This window comes from Amblyomma americanum, chromosome 1 (assembly GCF_052857255.1).
Source record: "Amblyomma americanum isolate KBUSLIRL-KWMA chromosome 1, ASM5285725v1, whole genome shotgun sequence".
NCBI lineage: Eukaryota > Metazoa > Arthropoda > Arachnida > Ixodida > Ixodidae > Amblyomma > Amblyomma americanum.
Window position 1 is genome coordinate 407,926,757 of NC_135497.1, and position 14,498 is coordinate 407,941,254.

The 14,498-nt window shown below is 41.8% G+C and overlaps 1 pseudogene across 1 annotated transcript in view; it reads left to right on the forward strand.

The window, feature by feature from the left end:
• The window catches only part of LOC144115778 (protein PALS2-like), a 34,932-nt pseudogene extending 21,637 nt beyond the window's left edge, over positions 1-13,295 (forward strand). The window contains exons 12-14 of the transcript XR_013311541.1: positions 2,857-2,988; positions 3,773-3,844; positions 11,299-13,295. The product of XR_013311541.1 is annotated as a protein PALS2-like (transcript). The remainder of the gene's footprint in view (positions 1-2,856; positions 2,989-3,772; positions 3,845-11,298) is intronic.
• The last annotated feature ends 1,203 nt before the right edge of the window (positions 13,296-14,498 follow it).

Here is a 14,498-nt window from a genome sequence, read left to right on the forward strand (position 1 = left end):
GTGGGGAACACCGGAGTGCACCTCTAAGCTCCCATGACACGCTACAAAAAGAACATGTCGATCCAAAAAAGGCCCAAAAAAAAATGACTGAAGAGGCAGCATTGAAACTCATGCACAGGTCGATCATTGCTTGCACGTGCACCAACGGGGCAAAACATCTTAAGTGGAAGCAAAAGGGTGATGGGTGCAAGACGGTGGCAGTGTCAAAACTGAAGCTACTGTGCATTGTCGTGGATCAGCTAACTGCAGTGATCTGAGAAATATTAATGCCTTGCTGGCCATGCTGGTGACGTGGTATGCATCGCCTGCCAAGTCAGCTCCACCTTTTGTTCTGCTACTACATGCACACAGTGCCAGACAACAGACAGTGCAGCTGATTCTGTAGGCATGTGCTCTGTGTTCTACTTTTGCAGGTGCAAGGGCCCAGAAACGATAGCTGACACTGTAGAAAACTCTTTTGATCAGATGCACGTAGACTTGTGGCAATGCGTCATTGATGCAAAGCTGGTTGGATGTTGCCTCCGATGACAACGTTCACTTGAACGACATTGCAGAGCCATACTATGAGGAAGCCCTTGTGCACAAAGTGTGAGAGCACTCTCCTACCGCTAGAAATCTAATAAAGGTGGTCGACCTGCAACCAGCTGCCTAGCACACTTCAGCTACGATCAGTTGTACCTAGGGCCTTTGGTCTAGAGGTTTTATTTTTTCCGTAATTTGGGGGGTAAACATCAGGCAATATTTTTCGAGCTCAAATATTGGGGAAAATCGGGTTATTCAGGAAAAATTTTCGTAGTTCGGGGTTTTTGGCGTCTTTTTTCCGTCGTAGGAAAGTTTAATACAACGGTTTGTTTTTCTGCTAGGCATAAAATGCCCTATATTTTGCTTATTATTTCATAAATAAGGAATTCACAGGTTCCACTAAAAAATTGTTCACGAATTAAAATTTCTTCTTAATCTATTACAAATATTTCATTGCGTACGTTAGCAATATCCTACGAAGCACTGCCACATCTGAGCAAGACCAGTCTGCCTTTATGCGTACAGTGTGAGAACAGTATCACAACGATAATTTTAAACACACAAGGTCTAGGGATTAGGGTGCCGATATCTTTGGCAAAGCTTCATACAGTGACTCCGATAAGTTGCCTTTTCGGCAGCCATGCTTTTGGCCTCTCACTTCTAAATCGCCCTTTTTGGAACTTATCCTATAATTCATCCACCTCATAAAAATGAGCGTTAAAAGAAGTTCATAAGATTCCTAGTTGACTGTAGGCACCCCTCAGGAGTAAACACTAGATATCCACACATTTTATTGCGGTCTCTTGAGCTCTGTGAACTGGAAAACCAACATCATCTTGAAGGCTCATTTTTGGGGAGAAATTTGGTTTACCCCAATTTTTAAGAAATAATTTCGGGATGCAAGAATTGGGTAAAACCCAAAGACTAAGGGCCCTAGTTAGGGTCTGTTATCTTGAAATAGATGCACTTGATATAGTTTTAAAGTAATAAATGCTATTTTTGATGAACTTAGTATCTTTAGCTGTAATATGCAGAGTCCTCTTACTGCGAACACCGGATACAATGAACATAGTCCATATTTCTGTCGGGTTCGTTAAAGTGGGATCGACTCTAGTAGGTGAAAAACATTGAACAAGGTGATGAACAAAATCAAGTACATTGTTGTACGAATTGGATCTTTTGGAAAGAAGGTATAAAGGTGACTGAATGGGGCGGTGCCTCCAGTCTGAACTAGGCTTTGGAATGAAATAGTTGCAATCTAAATCAGTCCAGGAGCTGGGTCCTGTACAAATCAGTCGGGAAATTTTGAACTGGTGGTCGCTTCGAAATGAGATGTGTGGTGGTGGCAAGAATCATTTTTGACATCGCCACACCACACATGCCTGCACAAGATGGGTACTTTGTGAATTAGGCACAGATAGATCTTTCAACAAAGGAAAAAAATCAAGCAAGTTGAGGTTTGTCCTGCAGGGAAAGGTGAATCCAAGTCGGAACTGTTTTTCTTACTCCCCATTCATGCCATGCTGGGTGCACACCTGCACCCGTTGCATGGAGGCTGCACATCACGATTCCTGATTAGCGTAGCACGGTGCTAAAGCGTGATTATCAAAGCAGCAGAGCTAGACATCTCAGTAATGTATAAGCAGTGGTTTTCATAAGTTGGTTTACGTACGTTATATACACTATTGCAGAGAAGGACTTCAGCCGGTGCGCGATAATGCTGTGACGCTAAAAGAAACAAGTGACCAAGGCAAACAACAATGCAGCAGTACCTTGGAATGGGTTGCCTTACTACTCTATTTACTCGCATAATTTGTGCACCCCCAACTTTTTATCTGGATTTTTGAAAAAAAAAAAAAAAACTTTTACTCCCTAATTTTGTGCTGTCTGCTGTGCCAGGCCACCAGCATGTACATAAGTGCGCGTGGAACTCTGAAATACAGTGCTCCTCTTAGATTAGGTGCAAGTGCAGGACATAAGAATTTCATGAATTAAAAAAATAAGAAATGGTGCCATCAACAGACATGTGCAAGTATGTCATCTTATGGTTGTCCATGAACTAGACTAAGGAGTAGGTTCAGTGTGCCCCCCAGGAGCTGGTAAAAACTGCCATACAAGTAGGCCAAGTGCATTTCTGTTCAGCAGGAATATGTTGGGAAGGTTGATGCTGCAACCATGCTCTAAGTGAGGAGTGTCAGCAGCAGGAATAGAGTGCTAGTCATTTAGTAGTGCGCCTTATGTGTGCTATGACCCATCTTTTGTCATTTAAAAAAGAAGTAGCTCAGCTGCACCACGAATCATTAGGAACTCATAGTTGGCAATGTCTTCTTGCAGTATCTGAAAATCCTGAACACACCAGAGTTCATGCCTTACTTGGTCTTCATTGCTGCACCTCAGCTGGAGCACTTCCGACAGATGCATGAATATGGGCGTCATCATGGATATGGAAGCAGCCGCAATCTCACGGTAGGATGTGTATCGCATAATGGTAGTGCTAATGTGGGAAACTATTTAAAACTGAAGAGTAAATTGCATACACCCTAACACCTACTCGAGAGGTTTTCCTGTCCTGTTAAATGAGCCACATTTAGGGCTGCTGGTTTGCCTGGCCTGTTAAATGAGCCACATACAGGGCTGCTTGTCTACACCAGCAGCCCTGAATGTGGCTTATTTAACAGGCCAGGCAAACCTCTCGAGTAGGTGTTAGAGTGTATGCAATTTACTCCCAAGTAGACCAGCAGCCCTGAATCCAAGTTTGGTTACGAATTCATTCAAGTTCATATATGTTTAAAGTTAAATATATGTGCTTATATATACAAAGGGTGTGTACATTTAGATGAATTTCTCTTACTGTAAGCTACAGTGCTGCTGTTATCTTGGGCCAACGCCTTTTTGTTTTTGCAAGCAGCAAAGTTTGGCCCAAGTGATGCAGAAGACCATGGATTAGTTATCTTTTAATTTACGCACTTTATTCCTTGGTATGATTTCTTTCTTTGCTGCAATATTAAAAAGCTTTCTTGTTATTTATTCTCCATGGTTAAACTTCTCATTTAATTACTGTCATGTAGTTAATATTAGTCAGCTGGGACCAAGCAGTGCAGCTCAAGAGTGATTAAATTTAACCATATAGTAAGGCAGTTTTTATGCTTCATTTTTCTTGCTCCTTCACAGTTTAATTCTTTGCTCTTGACTATTGCTGCTCTTTGCTTGGAGTGAAACTTGGAATATTTTTTTTTCTTCATAAATTTAGTTTGATAGAGCCATGAGTCGACATGGTTCACGACGGGCAAGGACTCTTGAAAGCTTGGCATCTCTTCAGGAGGTAATGTACTGTTTTATATATATAATTTCCCTTAGTATAGTAGATTTATGCTGCAACATTGCCATAAGCTATACCACTTAGAATTGTGGTTATCAATGAAGTTTGCTGTTATGAGGCAACAGTTAGGCTGTGAGAGCCGTTGTAGTGCAGAGTTAGAGCTAACTTTGAAGGGTATAGAACCAAAATACAGTATGGAAAATTAGGGATTGGCTCTTGCTTTGACTGTTTTTGCTACAATTTATCAATGACGTTTGTGATGTCGAGCACAATGCAAATCTATTTTTATATACCAGGTGTTTCTGCAAAGCCTGCCACTAATTTTTTAAAATAGTCTGAAAGACAGCTTTTGCATCATAGTAATGCCAGTGGTGGCAGATGTCAAGGGGGCTGGTCAATCATGTGAATTGTAAGCTGGTTAACTAAATTCTAATAGATAAATTTTTAACTATGTATTACACTTAGGTACCTGGTTGCAATGAGAGATTTGTAGTTGGCCGTAGTAATGGTCATATCAGTTTTTAGAATTCAAAAAATGTGATTCAAAAGCAGCACGGCTGTGGAGCGTACACAGGGAGGCCTACCAGTACATATCATCAGTGACATCGTGGAAAAAACAACGCGGAAAGACAATGGACGTAGAAAGAACAGACACCACAAGCGCTGACTCTGAACTGATTGTATACTCACAGAACAACAAAAGAGAAGATATGGATGAGGTGCATTTAGATACCATATTTACTTGCATAATCTGCGTACTCTGTTTTCCTAGAATTAAGGCTTCAAAATGGGGGTGTGCAAATTATGCGGAGATTTCGCGAACACGTCCTAAAAACTTTAAAAAGGTTATAACGCAGAATTTATATGGCATACTGCCACGTTTAAGTCGACTCTGCAACTCGCGCCCCACGCTGGTCAAAAAAAAGTTGACTCGAAACATAACTCGACGCATAACCCTCCGCGCTCGCCCCGTTCCACGTTATGTAGTTCCTTGCAGGATGGCATGACGGCACGTGTGCAGCTCAAAGCAAGAAACCCAGAACGATACAGTTGCAAAGTCAGCAGTCCGAGGCAAATGGAGACAAAAGGCGATAAAACGGCGCCCTCATATGCGGCCCAGCTGAGTAGTGGCAAACAGAATAGCCAATGGTTTGGTAGTTATGGATTATGATGCAACTCACGCTTCGTAGGTTACCAGAAGTTTACACTCGCAGCCTATCGTACAGGAAATTGACCACTGGTGTGAACGAGCCAGGTAAACGGTGCACAGTTTACTTTTTCTTACTAGAAGCAATTTACAAACAGATTACCGACTGTTTTTGACGCCACGCACTCGCTTTTCGCAACTGCGCGTGTGACGCAGCCGCACCTATGTTCCCAAGCCTGCTGGTGTGCTTGCGTAGCAGGGAGTGAAAATGTATGGGTAAAAGTATTTGTTTTTTTTTCTTCAAAAATCCGGGTAATAAGTTGGGGGTGTGCAAATTATGCGAGTAAGTACGGTACAACTCCATTTCATGCAGGACAACTGATGGGTCGCTAACACATGTGTGCTTGTTCTTTACAGATATGGTAGGCCTCTAACACCTTCCTTGTTAGTTGATTATGATGCCGAAAAAAAATTGTGGTTTGGTAAAAAAAAGGCTCACACCCACGACATTCACTTCAATGCTTCACTACTTTGAAGAAGGCAGTTTCTTCAGAGATAGGTTATGCTCCTGCAGTCATACATTTAAGCAGCGGCCAATTTGTCCAATGTACGTACTACCACAGGAGAGCGGAATTTTATAGACCACCGCTTTTTCACAAGTGGCGTGCTGGTTTACAAGGTTTACTGCACATCCCCTAGCCCTGCCATGCCCTTCACTACCAGAGTGTGTTCCGACCATAGCGCAGATTCTGCCACGTTTTTTGGGGGCCAAAAATAGCACATTGATACTGTACTTATTACCGTCATTTTTTTATTTGAGTGAAATGTTAAACACATGGAAGAACCGTTACTTTTTTCTTTTTCTTTCCCACTTCAGCAATCGTGGGTGATAACCTCTTGGTATCTTTAACTTTCATAAGCACCTTATTGAGGCGAGGGACAAGACATCCTCAGGAAACCCAGCCAGCCTTAATCTGCCAACTTGTTCACAGAAATTGTCATTCATTGAGTTAGTACCTGACTTGTGCAAAGATGATCCCAGGCAAGCCGCAGCAGTGCCACATTTCACAATTTTATAATTTCCTGACTGAAAATTTAAAAGCGGCTTCACTGACCTTGGGGAATACTTCCAGCACACATGATCCTGCTGAAAACGGAGTTTAATGTCTAGGAATAGCAAATGGTCATCAGTGGGCCTGTCGAAGGTGAACGCACGTCCAAATCCACTTTCTTTAAATATTTTGACTACATCCACAACGTGCTTGATAAAATTAGGTCTGTCTACGAATGCCAGATAGTCTTCAATGTACCTGAAAATCTTTTTTGAAAGGCTGCTCAAGTCTCAGCAATGCACTTATCAACCCTAGAAAGGAAATTATCGCTAAGTATCGGAGCTACTTTTGAACAAATGCATACGCCAGTTTTTTTAAGAAACAGACAGCCGTCCAATTCAACAAAGGTAGAAATGAGATAAAAAGTTAACAACTCTAAAAAAGAAGCAACTGAAATATCACAGGCATTAACATTAGCGTTCTTCATCGTTATTTGTGATGCAGTCACTAACATTTCAACACAGTATCTTGCTGGAGGCGACTAGAAAAGGTCCTTGACATCTATACTGAACGCACAGATTGCACCATGGTTCTGGTGTCTAAGGTAATCCACAACAGCCAAAGAATTTCATGTCTGAAATGGGTCTTCCAAAGCAAGATCAGTTGTGAATCAGCTCTTTTGGTGTCTGTTCTTTCTATGTCCATCGTCTTTTTGCGCTGTTTTTTCCAAGATGCTGTACCAACTAGCTCAGATGTCAGTATTACTTCATCAGTGGCATGCGTGTCATGGGACTTTCGCTGTCCTGCCACGGCCACCGCTCGAGAGCACCAGCCAGGGCAGTACATAAAAGTTCATGTAACACATGCTTCACCGAATGACGTGTACTGCTTGAGATCCCTGTGTGCACTCCACAGCCATACCGCTGCTGAATCGCAGGCTGTAAGACAAAATTCATTGCTGAAGAGTGCCGGGCGTAATCGTATTTTTATATTGTAAAAACTGATATAGCCATTACTAATAGCCACCTACAGATCTCTAATTACAACCATGTGCCAAGCGTAATAGTTAAAAAATTAATCATGTGAATTTTTTATTCAGTTTACTCGTTGACATGATTACCCTGTTTCCTGACATCTGCCACAACTAATACTCGTATGCTTCAAATGCTATCTTTATAATGCAAAAAGCCAGTTAATAAAAATCACTGGTGGGCTTTGCTGAAACACCTGGCATTTAATGCTCAGAGAGCTAGTTAACAGCTCTGTGGCTTCTAATGTGTCAGATTCCTTCTATTCCGGGTAATCAAAGGTGTTCTTTTCTATGCGGTATAGTCAGATTCATTTGGACTTCACAGTACTGACCAAACTCACTGTAACTAACCCCGGACTAGGGGCATTGGCAATAAAGGTGTTTCACCACCACCTTTGTAATTATTCAATGCTCAGGTGATACTAAATATTATGAGCAGTTCTGTCATGTCTTTCTTGTGCCTTCCTCAGAAGTCAACATGCTACATACAATCTTTTGAAAATGCCATTTGCTACATATTTTGTACTGTCTGTAATGTTGGGAAATTTGGTTGTCCTACCAATATAAGAGTAACGGAGCTTACACAACTTTCCATCTGTAGCTGTTTTGCTCAAAAAGGAGCTTTAGCTCAGGCTCAACTTTAGTTTTCATATTCAGGCGCATGGAGAACGTAGAAATGCTCACATCAGAAAGTCGCTGCACTATTTGTACATAATTGGTTTTATGCTGAAAGAAGAGATTAGAATCAAATTATTTGAAGTGGGAGTTCCTAAGTTCTCATGTTTCTAAAAATTGCCAAAAACGCACTGAATTGAAATTTTAAAAAATATATTTTTTTGGCCTAGTCTGTGATCTTTTAATGAAAAAAAAACAACGTCACATTGCTGTAAATTGCACCTGTTAGAATGTTTAGAGGAAACGAGATTGGCGTCTTCAATTACATTGTGGTAAACTACGACGTTGGGTGTTATTTGCAAACATGGAGGAAGAAAACCTCAGGAGAGGCCCACGCTATCTGAGCTGCATGTGAAAAGGTGTGCTGGAAGTCATGCACTTTCACAAGGACTACTGGGAGTCATTGGCCACCGGCACAGCAGATAGTAACATTGGGCCCAGCTGCATTGTCTGCTGTGCATGCGCGAGCACGCTGAGATGGCAGCCAAGAAGGGGGGGGGGGGGGGGGGATGCAGAGCAGAAGGGAGCCTTCACGTGCGGCTTCAAAAACTTAGGCATAACCGCCTCTCCTGAGTTCTTTCTGTCCTCCATGTTTGAAAATTATTTTTTATAGGTGACTGCACAGCATAGAATAAATTTTAACATGCCAGTTTTGATTATGCTTATGTGCTCTAACAGGTGTAGTTTACAGCATTGTGAGGTCTGTTTTTAAGTTGCAAAGCTATAGAGCCGTAAATGTGAAATTTTAAAAAGTTTATTCAAGTTTTGTAACCTTTGGCAACGTATTAGTAAAAATTTAGGCTTAGATTGAAATTATGCTTCCGTTAGTGGCTAGGTACTGAAATAGATATTACAAGTAGTCTTTCTCATTCAATGCGCCGTATTTCATTCAAATTGATTCAGCAGCTGCCTGTGGGAGCAGTTTGGTGGCCCTGATGTCTATGCATAAGAGAACTACCGTATTTACTTGCATAATTTGTGCACTTTTTTTTTGTCTTTGAATAAGGCTTCAAACAGGGAGTGTGCATATTATGCAAAAATTTTGTGAACACGTCCTAAAAAACTAGAAAGGTCATAGCACACAATATATACTGTATTTTGCCGCCTATACGTCGACACTATAACTCCCCCCTCACTGGCCAAAAAAAAAGTTGAATTCAAATATAAGACACAGAGCTGCTCCTGCTCCACCTACCTTATGTAGTTCCCTGCGGGACGGCATGACAGTGCGTGTGCAGCTCAGTGCAATAAATTCACAACAATACTATCAAAGCCAGCAGTCAAAGGCAAGTGGAGATAACAGGCGATAAAACAGCGCCCTCTCATGCAGCCCGGTTTGGTAGTTTCGGATTCTGGCGCATGCGCACCTGTTCATCCGGGAAAGTGACCGCCAGCGTTGCCGAGCCGGGTAAACGGTGTGCAGTTTGTCCCCTCGCCACTTGCACCTTTGGCAGCTGCACATGGCAAAGCGGCCACACCATTCTTCCCAAGCCTGCCTTGTGCGCACCTGCGTCATCTCGTGCATGCTGGGGGTCTGTCACAGCGGAAAACATGGGGAGCATAAAATGTGCGGGTAAAAGTTTTAGCGCGAAAGCGCTACTTCACTAGCAAAGCTGAAAAACCCGAGATGTGTGTGAAGCATCAACCTTTGACGGAGCACCAGTGGTGGAGGTCTTGCTTGCGCAGCTGCACTGTCAACGCATGGAACCATCACCCCCTCCCCACGCGCGGCTGCCAATAATGGCTGACGATAAGACCTTGCATGTGGTTGCCTTTGAGGCGGTGTTGTCTCAAGTGCTTTCGCATGTCCTACTCGGCTTTAACTGCGTTAAGGCCCTACCATTTTTTTTTATAAATCCAGGCAATAAATTAGGGCGTGCAAAATGCTTGCGGGCGCAAATTATGCAAGTTAATACGGTACTGTTGGGCTCAAATTCAGGCTTTTTACTAAATGCCTGCTCAAGCCCAGTCACTATGATCGCTGGTCAGGTTTATGAAGTTTTCATGGCTGTTACGCTATAGCTAATTCAGTGCCCTGAAATTGTGCATCGCTGATTGTAATTGCTTTGGATAGTCTGTAGGAAGGTCATTTCAGTTTATAATTTCAAGCATAGCACTTGACCATAGTGCTGCTATTACTCTATTAATCTTTCGAGTATATTCTGCTTGCAGCTTATAGATTATGATGTGCTTATTTCACAGTACTAAGCAGAGGAAATTTTTTGGGGCTTCAAGTAGTGCTTCCCTGTCATGGTTGTGTATATTGCAGAAGAGAAGAAATCAAGAATTTTTCTCATAGCGAGCAATATGGTTATTATGCCTCTTCACGTAGTGTGCAAGGTTTACAGATTAAATGCAGCGGTGCTACGCAGAGATGTGTGTTTTTTTTTTGTCACCATACCGTTATCTCGAAAACAAGTTTTGTTTGCCTTTGGTCCCACTGATAATTTAAAGGATCGCGTATGTCCTGCAGCTTCTAGTGCACTCCAGCCAGGTTGTGTCCAGCTAAGTTGAATACAGCCAAGTTGTGCGATCTGATTCAAAGAATTTGCGATCTGATTCAGTGCAAAAAGTGTGTATTTGAGCCTATAAAAAGAAGCTTTTGCTGGTACTTTGAAGTGCAATAAAATTAATCTTACTGAATTAGCAAGCTCTTTTTCTGTGCAAGTTCTGTTTATATTTTTTTTATGCCTTCTGCTTTTTGTTTTGAAAGTTGACTGTTTATGGTTGCATGTTACAATTTTTTCTATTTGCAGAGAAAGGGAAAAGTATGTATTCACTGTAGTGTAGAAAGTAGTAGTAGTTTCAGTTTTTTTATTGCAATTATTTCTGTTTTCATTCTTATGTTTTGATGCATGCATTTTTATTCTCGACAGCAAAAGGGCCGAGTATGTATCATAGCTGTAGACATGCGTAGATATCCTAGTGGGTGCTTTATGTTGGAAAAATTTCCTTTTATTTATAACGTCATTCATGTATTGCAGTGTAGCTGACAGTGCAGTTATTTGGTCTGATTCTTGTGTTGTATTTCTTAACTTTTGTGGAGCCATACCATTCGTGTGGCTGGACTTTTGTGCACGTTGTAATGCTTAAAAACATTTGTCTGCCGAAATTAGTTCACTGTGGAGACATTTGCTTCCTTATAGCCGAAGCTATTGAACCAGAACATGAAAAATCCTTGAGAATTCTTGAAAGAGCGTTCTTGTTACAATTGACTTATTAGGGAGAGGGAGAATTGGGAGATGTTGATCTGTGAGCATTGACTGCAGGTGACAAATTATTTTATTATGAATTTAAATAACTTAATAATACTCCAAGTTGCCAGGCTAAGAATTGATAACAATCCTTGTCGTTTAGTTTAACGTTGCTGTTTAATAAAGACTGCTTTTAATGTCACTGCAAAGTGTAAAAAAGAATAGTTTTCTAAATTTTTGCAGTCACATGTGCGTCTTTAATAGTAGCTGCTATTGCCAGAGGGCATGATAATCACTGAGCTGCGATTATAAGCCATGAATACCATTGTAGCCAGAGTTAAGCCTGCCTTTTTGTACAGGATGAAGATCTCAAGAGGACCATTGAGGAAAGTGCCCAGCTTCAGAGAGCTTATGAACGCTATTTCGACACAATCCTTGTAAACAACAACTTTGAAAAGACCTTTGAACAGCTCAAGGATGTGATTGATTCACTATCAACAGAACCTCAGTGGGTGCCCATTTCATGGGTATACTGAAGTATTTTTTGCGAGCGTGCTGGCAAGCGATGCCCTCTGAAAACATTATGGCTGAAGCCAAGGGTGTCTTTTAGTTGGCCTGTGCCAACAAATTTTGTCAAAAGCAAAGACAAGGTCTGGAAGTAGTAGGTTTTGAGAACATTCTTTTAGATAACAGGCTGATCCTAATCAGGTACATGCTTAAATACTGCAATTTTCCTGCAGTTTGTGTTCAGAAAAAAAATTGAGATTGTGTGTTGCTTTTACTGCTTAGTTGTGGTTGTGTACTTTGCAGATGCCATAACTCAATATGAATGAGTCTCATTTTGTAACTACGCCCCCCCCCCCTTTTTTTTTCCTCCTTTTTTTTTTCATGCTACTTGTGTTGGCACCCAAAGAGTGCCTTCCATAGCCATTCTAATTCCGTCCTCTTACTTGATATCTTGCCTTTGAAAGGCTGTACTCGCTGTGACAAGTATGAAAGGAGGTTTTAAGTACTGCATTCAGGCATTTAAGTTGATGACCTTTTGTTGGCCAAATGAAGAATCTCAAAGATAGCTGCCTGAGCAGCATTGTTTTACATCAGATGCTGTTTCGTGTGTTGTGCATTCCATTTTGAAGCTGTTTGTTGATTTTGCCTTTTGATTACACACAGATGTGTGCACTCCTCACATGAAGGGTAGTTGGTAGACTTGTGTTATGTGTGGAGTGAACACAGGTTTCTTGCCACTGTGTATAACCGGTGATGCCACCTGCAATACATAAACATACATATCACTCATAGTACATCATATCAGTTGCATCCGGTTCCATGCAGAGCACGATGATGTTTGACTGTTGCACTTTTTATCTGTATAATGTCCCAGTGAGATGACCTAGATACAGTGCGTTGAACCATTGTCTATGTTGTGTTTGCTAGTGAAAGCACATCTGATTTCTTTGCTTGTGCTCTTCTTGCTCTGTTGTTAAAATAAGCAATGGTTTTAAATCTGCGAACATCATTAGTGCTTACTAATGACTGTTCAAATGGCGTGTTATTTGTTAAAATATTTGGGACTTTGTTAGAAGAGGTAATAAATGACCTGATATTATCCTTCATTTTTATGCAAGATATAGGACTTGTGGTGATAACGAGCGAAGATTATAAGAGTAACTCAACTTGATTTGATGTGAAGCAACAAGTTTGGAATACGAATGCCTTTGTCATGGCACACATGTCACAGTAATTGTCTTTTCACTGATGCTGAGGCCACAATTACTGAAGCCAGTGCATAAGGTATGGATTTTTGACTGAGGCAGGCCCAGTGCAGCGCTGTACAACTTGTATGGTTTAATTTACGTAAATATGGATGGATTTTAAAGGGCAACTCAAAACGTTTCTTGAACGTCTTGAGTTGGTAGGCGCATCACATTCCTTAAGGTCCCCTCTCTCCGTCACAACAAACCATGTTTAAAAACATGAAGTGGAACAGTTTTAAAACAGCTAAAATGACAAATTGAAACCCAAACTCAATTCATGGCCAGGGAAGATGCTCCACGTGAAGCAGTGATGATGCCATAAACATTACTAGAAAAACACTTGTACGCATGTTGTATGGCTGAAATAGTGGCTGGTGACTTTGAATCCTTTCATAAAATGCCTGAGACGACCTAATATGAGCTTTGCAAAACTTTGTTAGTGAAGCAGGGAGCGGGTATTAACATGTGGCACATGTTTGTGACGTTGAAAATTCAGTGTTGCTCATAGAAATTGTCTGAACTGAGGCCGCGGAAATGCAAACTTTAAAATCAATTTGTGCCAGAATGAAATGTCACATGGCTACCAATCTTGGTGGGAAATCAAAAAATTAGGACAAGAAAAAAAATTTGCAGTATAAGGTTCATTAAATTATGGTAGTCTCAAAAAACCTCGCACACGCATGCACACACGCACACACACATATCACCACGCACCTTTTGTGCAGAGACAAGGCTCTTGTCGCATTAGATCAAATTTTGGTGAGTTACTCTTATGATGTATATGTTTCAGTGCCACAAGTCCACTAGAGTACATTTGACAGAAAAATGAAATTGGGGAGATCATTTGCAGTAGTATTGTACTATAGCCCAGAGGCTTGACCTGCATATTCTTCTGGTAACATTATGCTGCAGACACAGGTTTAAAGGTACAGACACACTGGCGCAAAAACGTGGGCGGCACGCCAGTGGCGGAAAGCCGCTTGCCGCGAAACCTGCCGCGGCAGCGGATTGATCTGCCGCGCAAAGGATAGGTCGAGGAGCCATTTTCAGCGGCTTGCCACGTGCCACAGACCGGGGAGACCAATGATGAACGCCCGAATTAATCACGTGGGGAGCGTCAGTGCCGCCACCTCTTAGCTCCTAGCAAAGTTGCCTTCCACAGGCTGCAGCGAAGCCACGCGTGTTCCTCCACTAGCAGGGACCTCGACCGGTCTGGCATGAAAGGAGCTTTGTGCGGCCGCGCTTTCCCGCGCACTCCTCGCCACCTGTGCCGCCAGCGGCTTACCGCACGTTTTTTCGCCAATGTGTTCGTACCTTAAGACAGCAGATGTGATGGTATTGGGAAACAGTTGAACCTGTAGCTAGCTTATGTTACTTGTTGACTCAAGCTTCATTTGCAGAAGTGAAATGATGCTTTTAAGCATGTGGGTAAATAATGTACATGCTTGCTTTATATATGAATGCACGAATAATGAATTGGGTTTGCTCGGTCGCTTGTATGAATGGTGTGCTGCTGAGCTAAGAAGTCCTTTCTGTGCAACTTTGAGCAGTGAGTTAAAGCTCGGCTGAGCGAAATGCGTGGCTTTGGCGCGGGATTATGTTACAGAGGAGAAATTGGTAGAAAGATTATATGCTTAATATCATGGAGTACCTGTGGTTTGGCTTGTCTTAACAATGTGAGTGGTTTTGCTTTTCTGGCAAGAATGATTCAGATGAGACAATGAACGAGATTGGGAGGTCTCGCTTAATTATAATCTGTACTTGTGTGGTTTTACGAGAGGTACCTTGCAGAATTTTGCATGGGA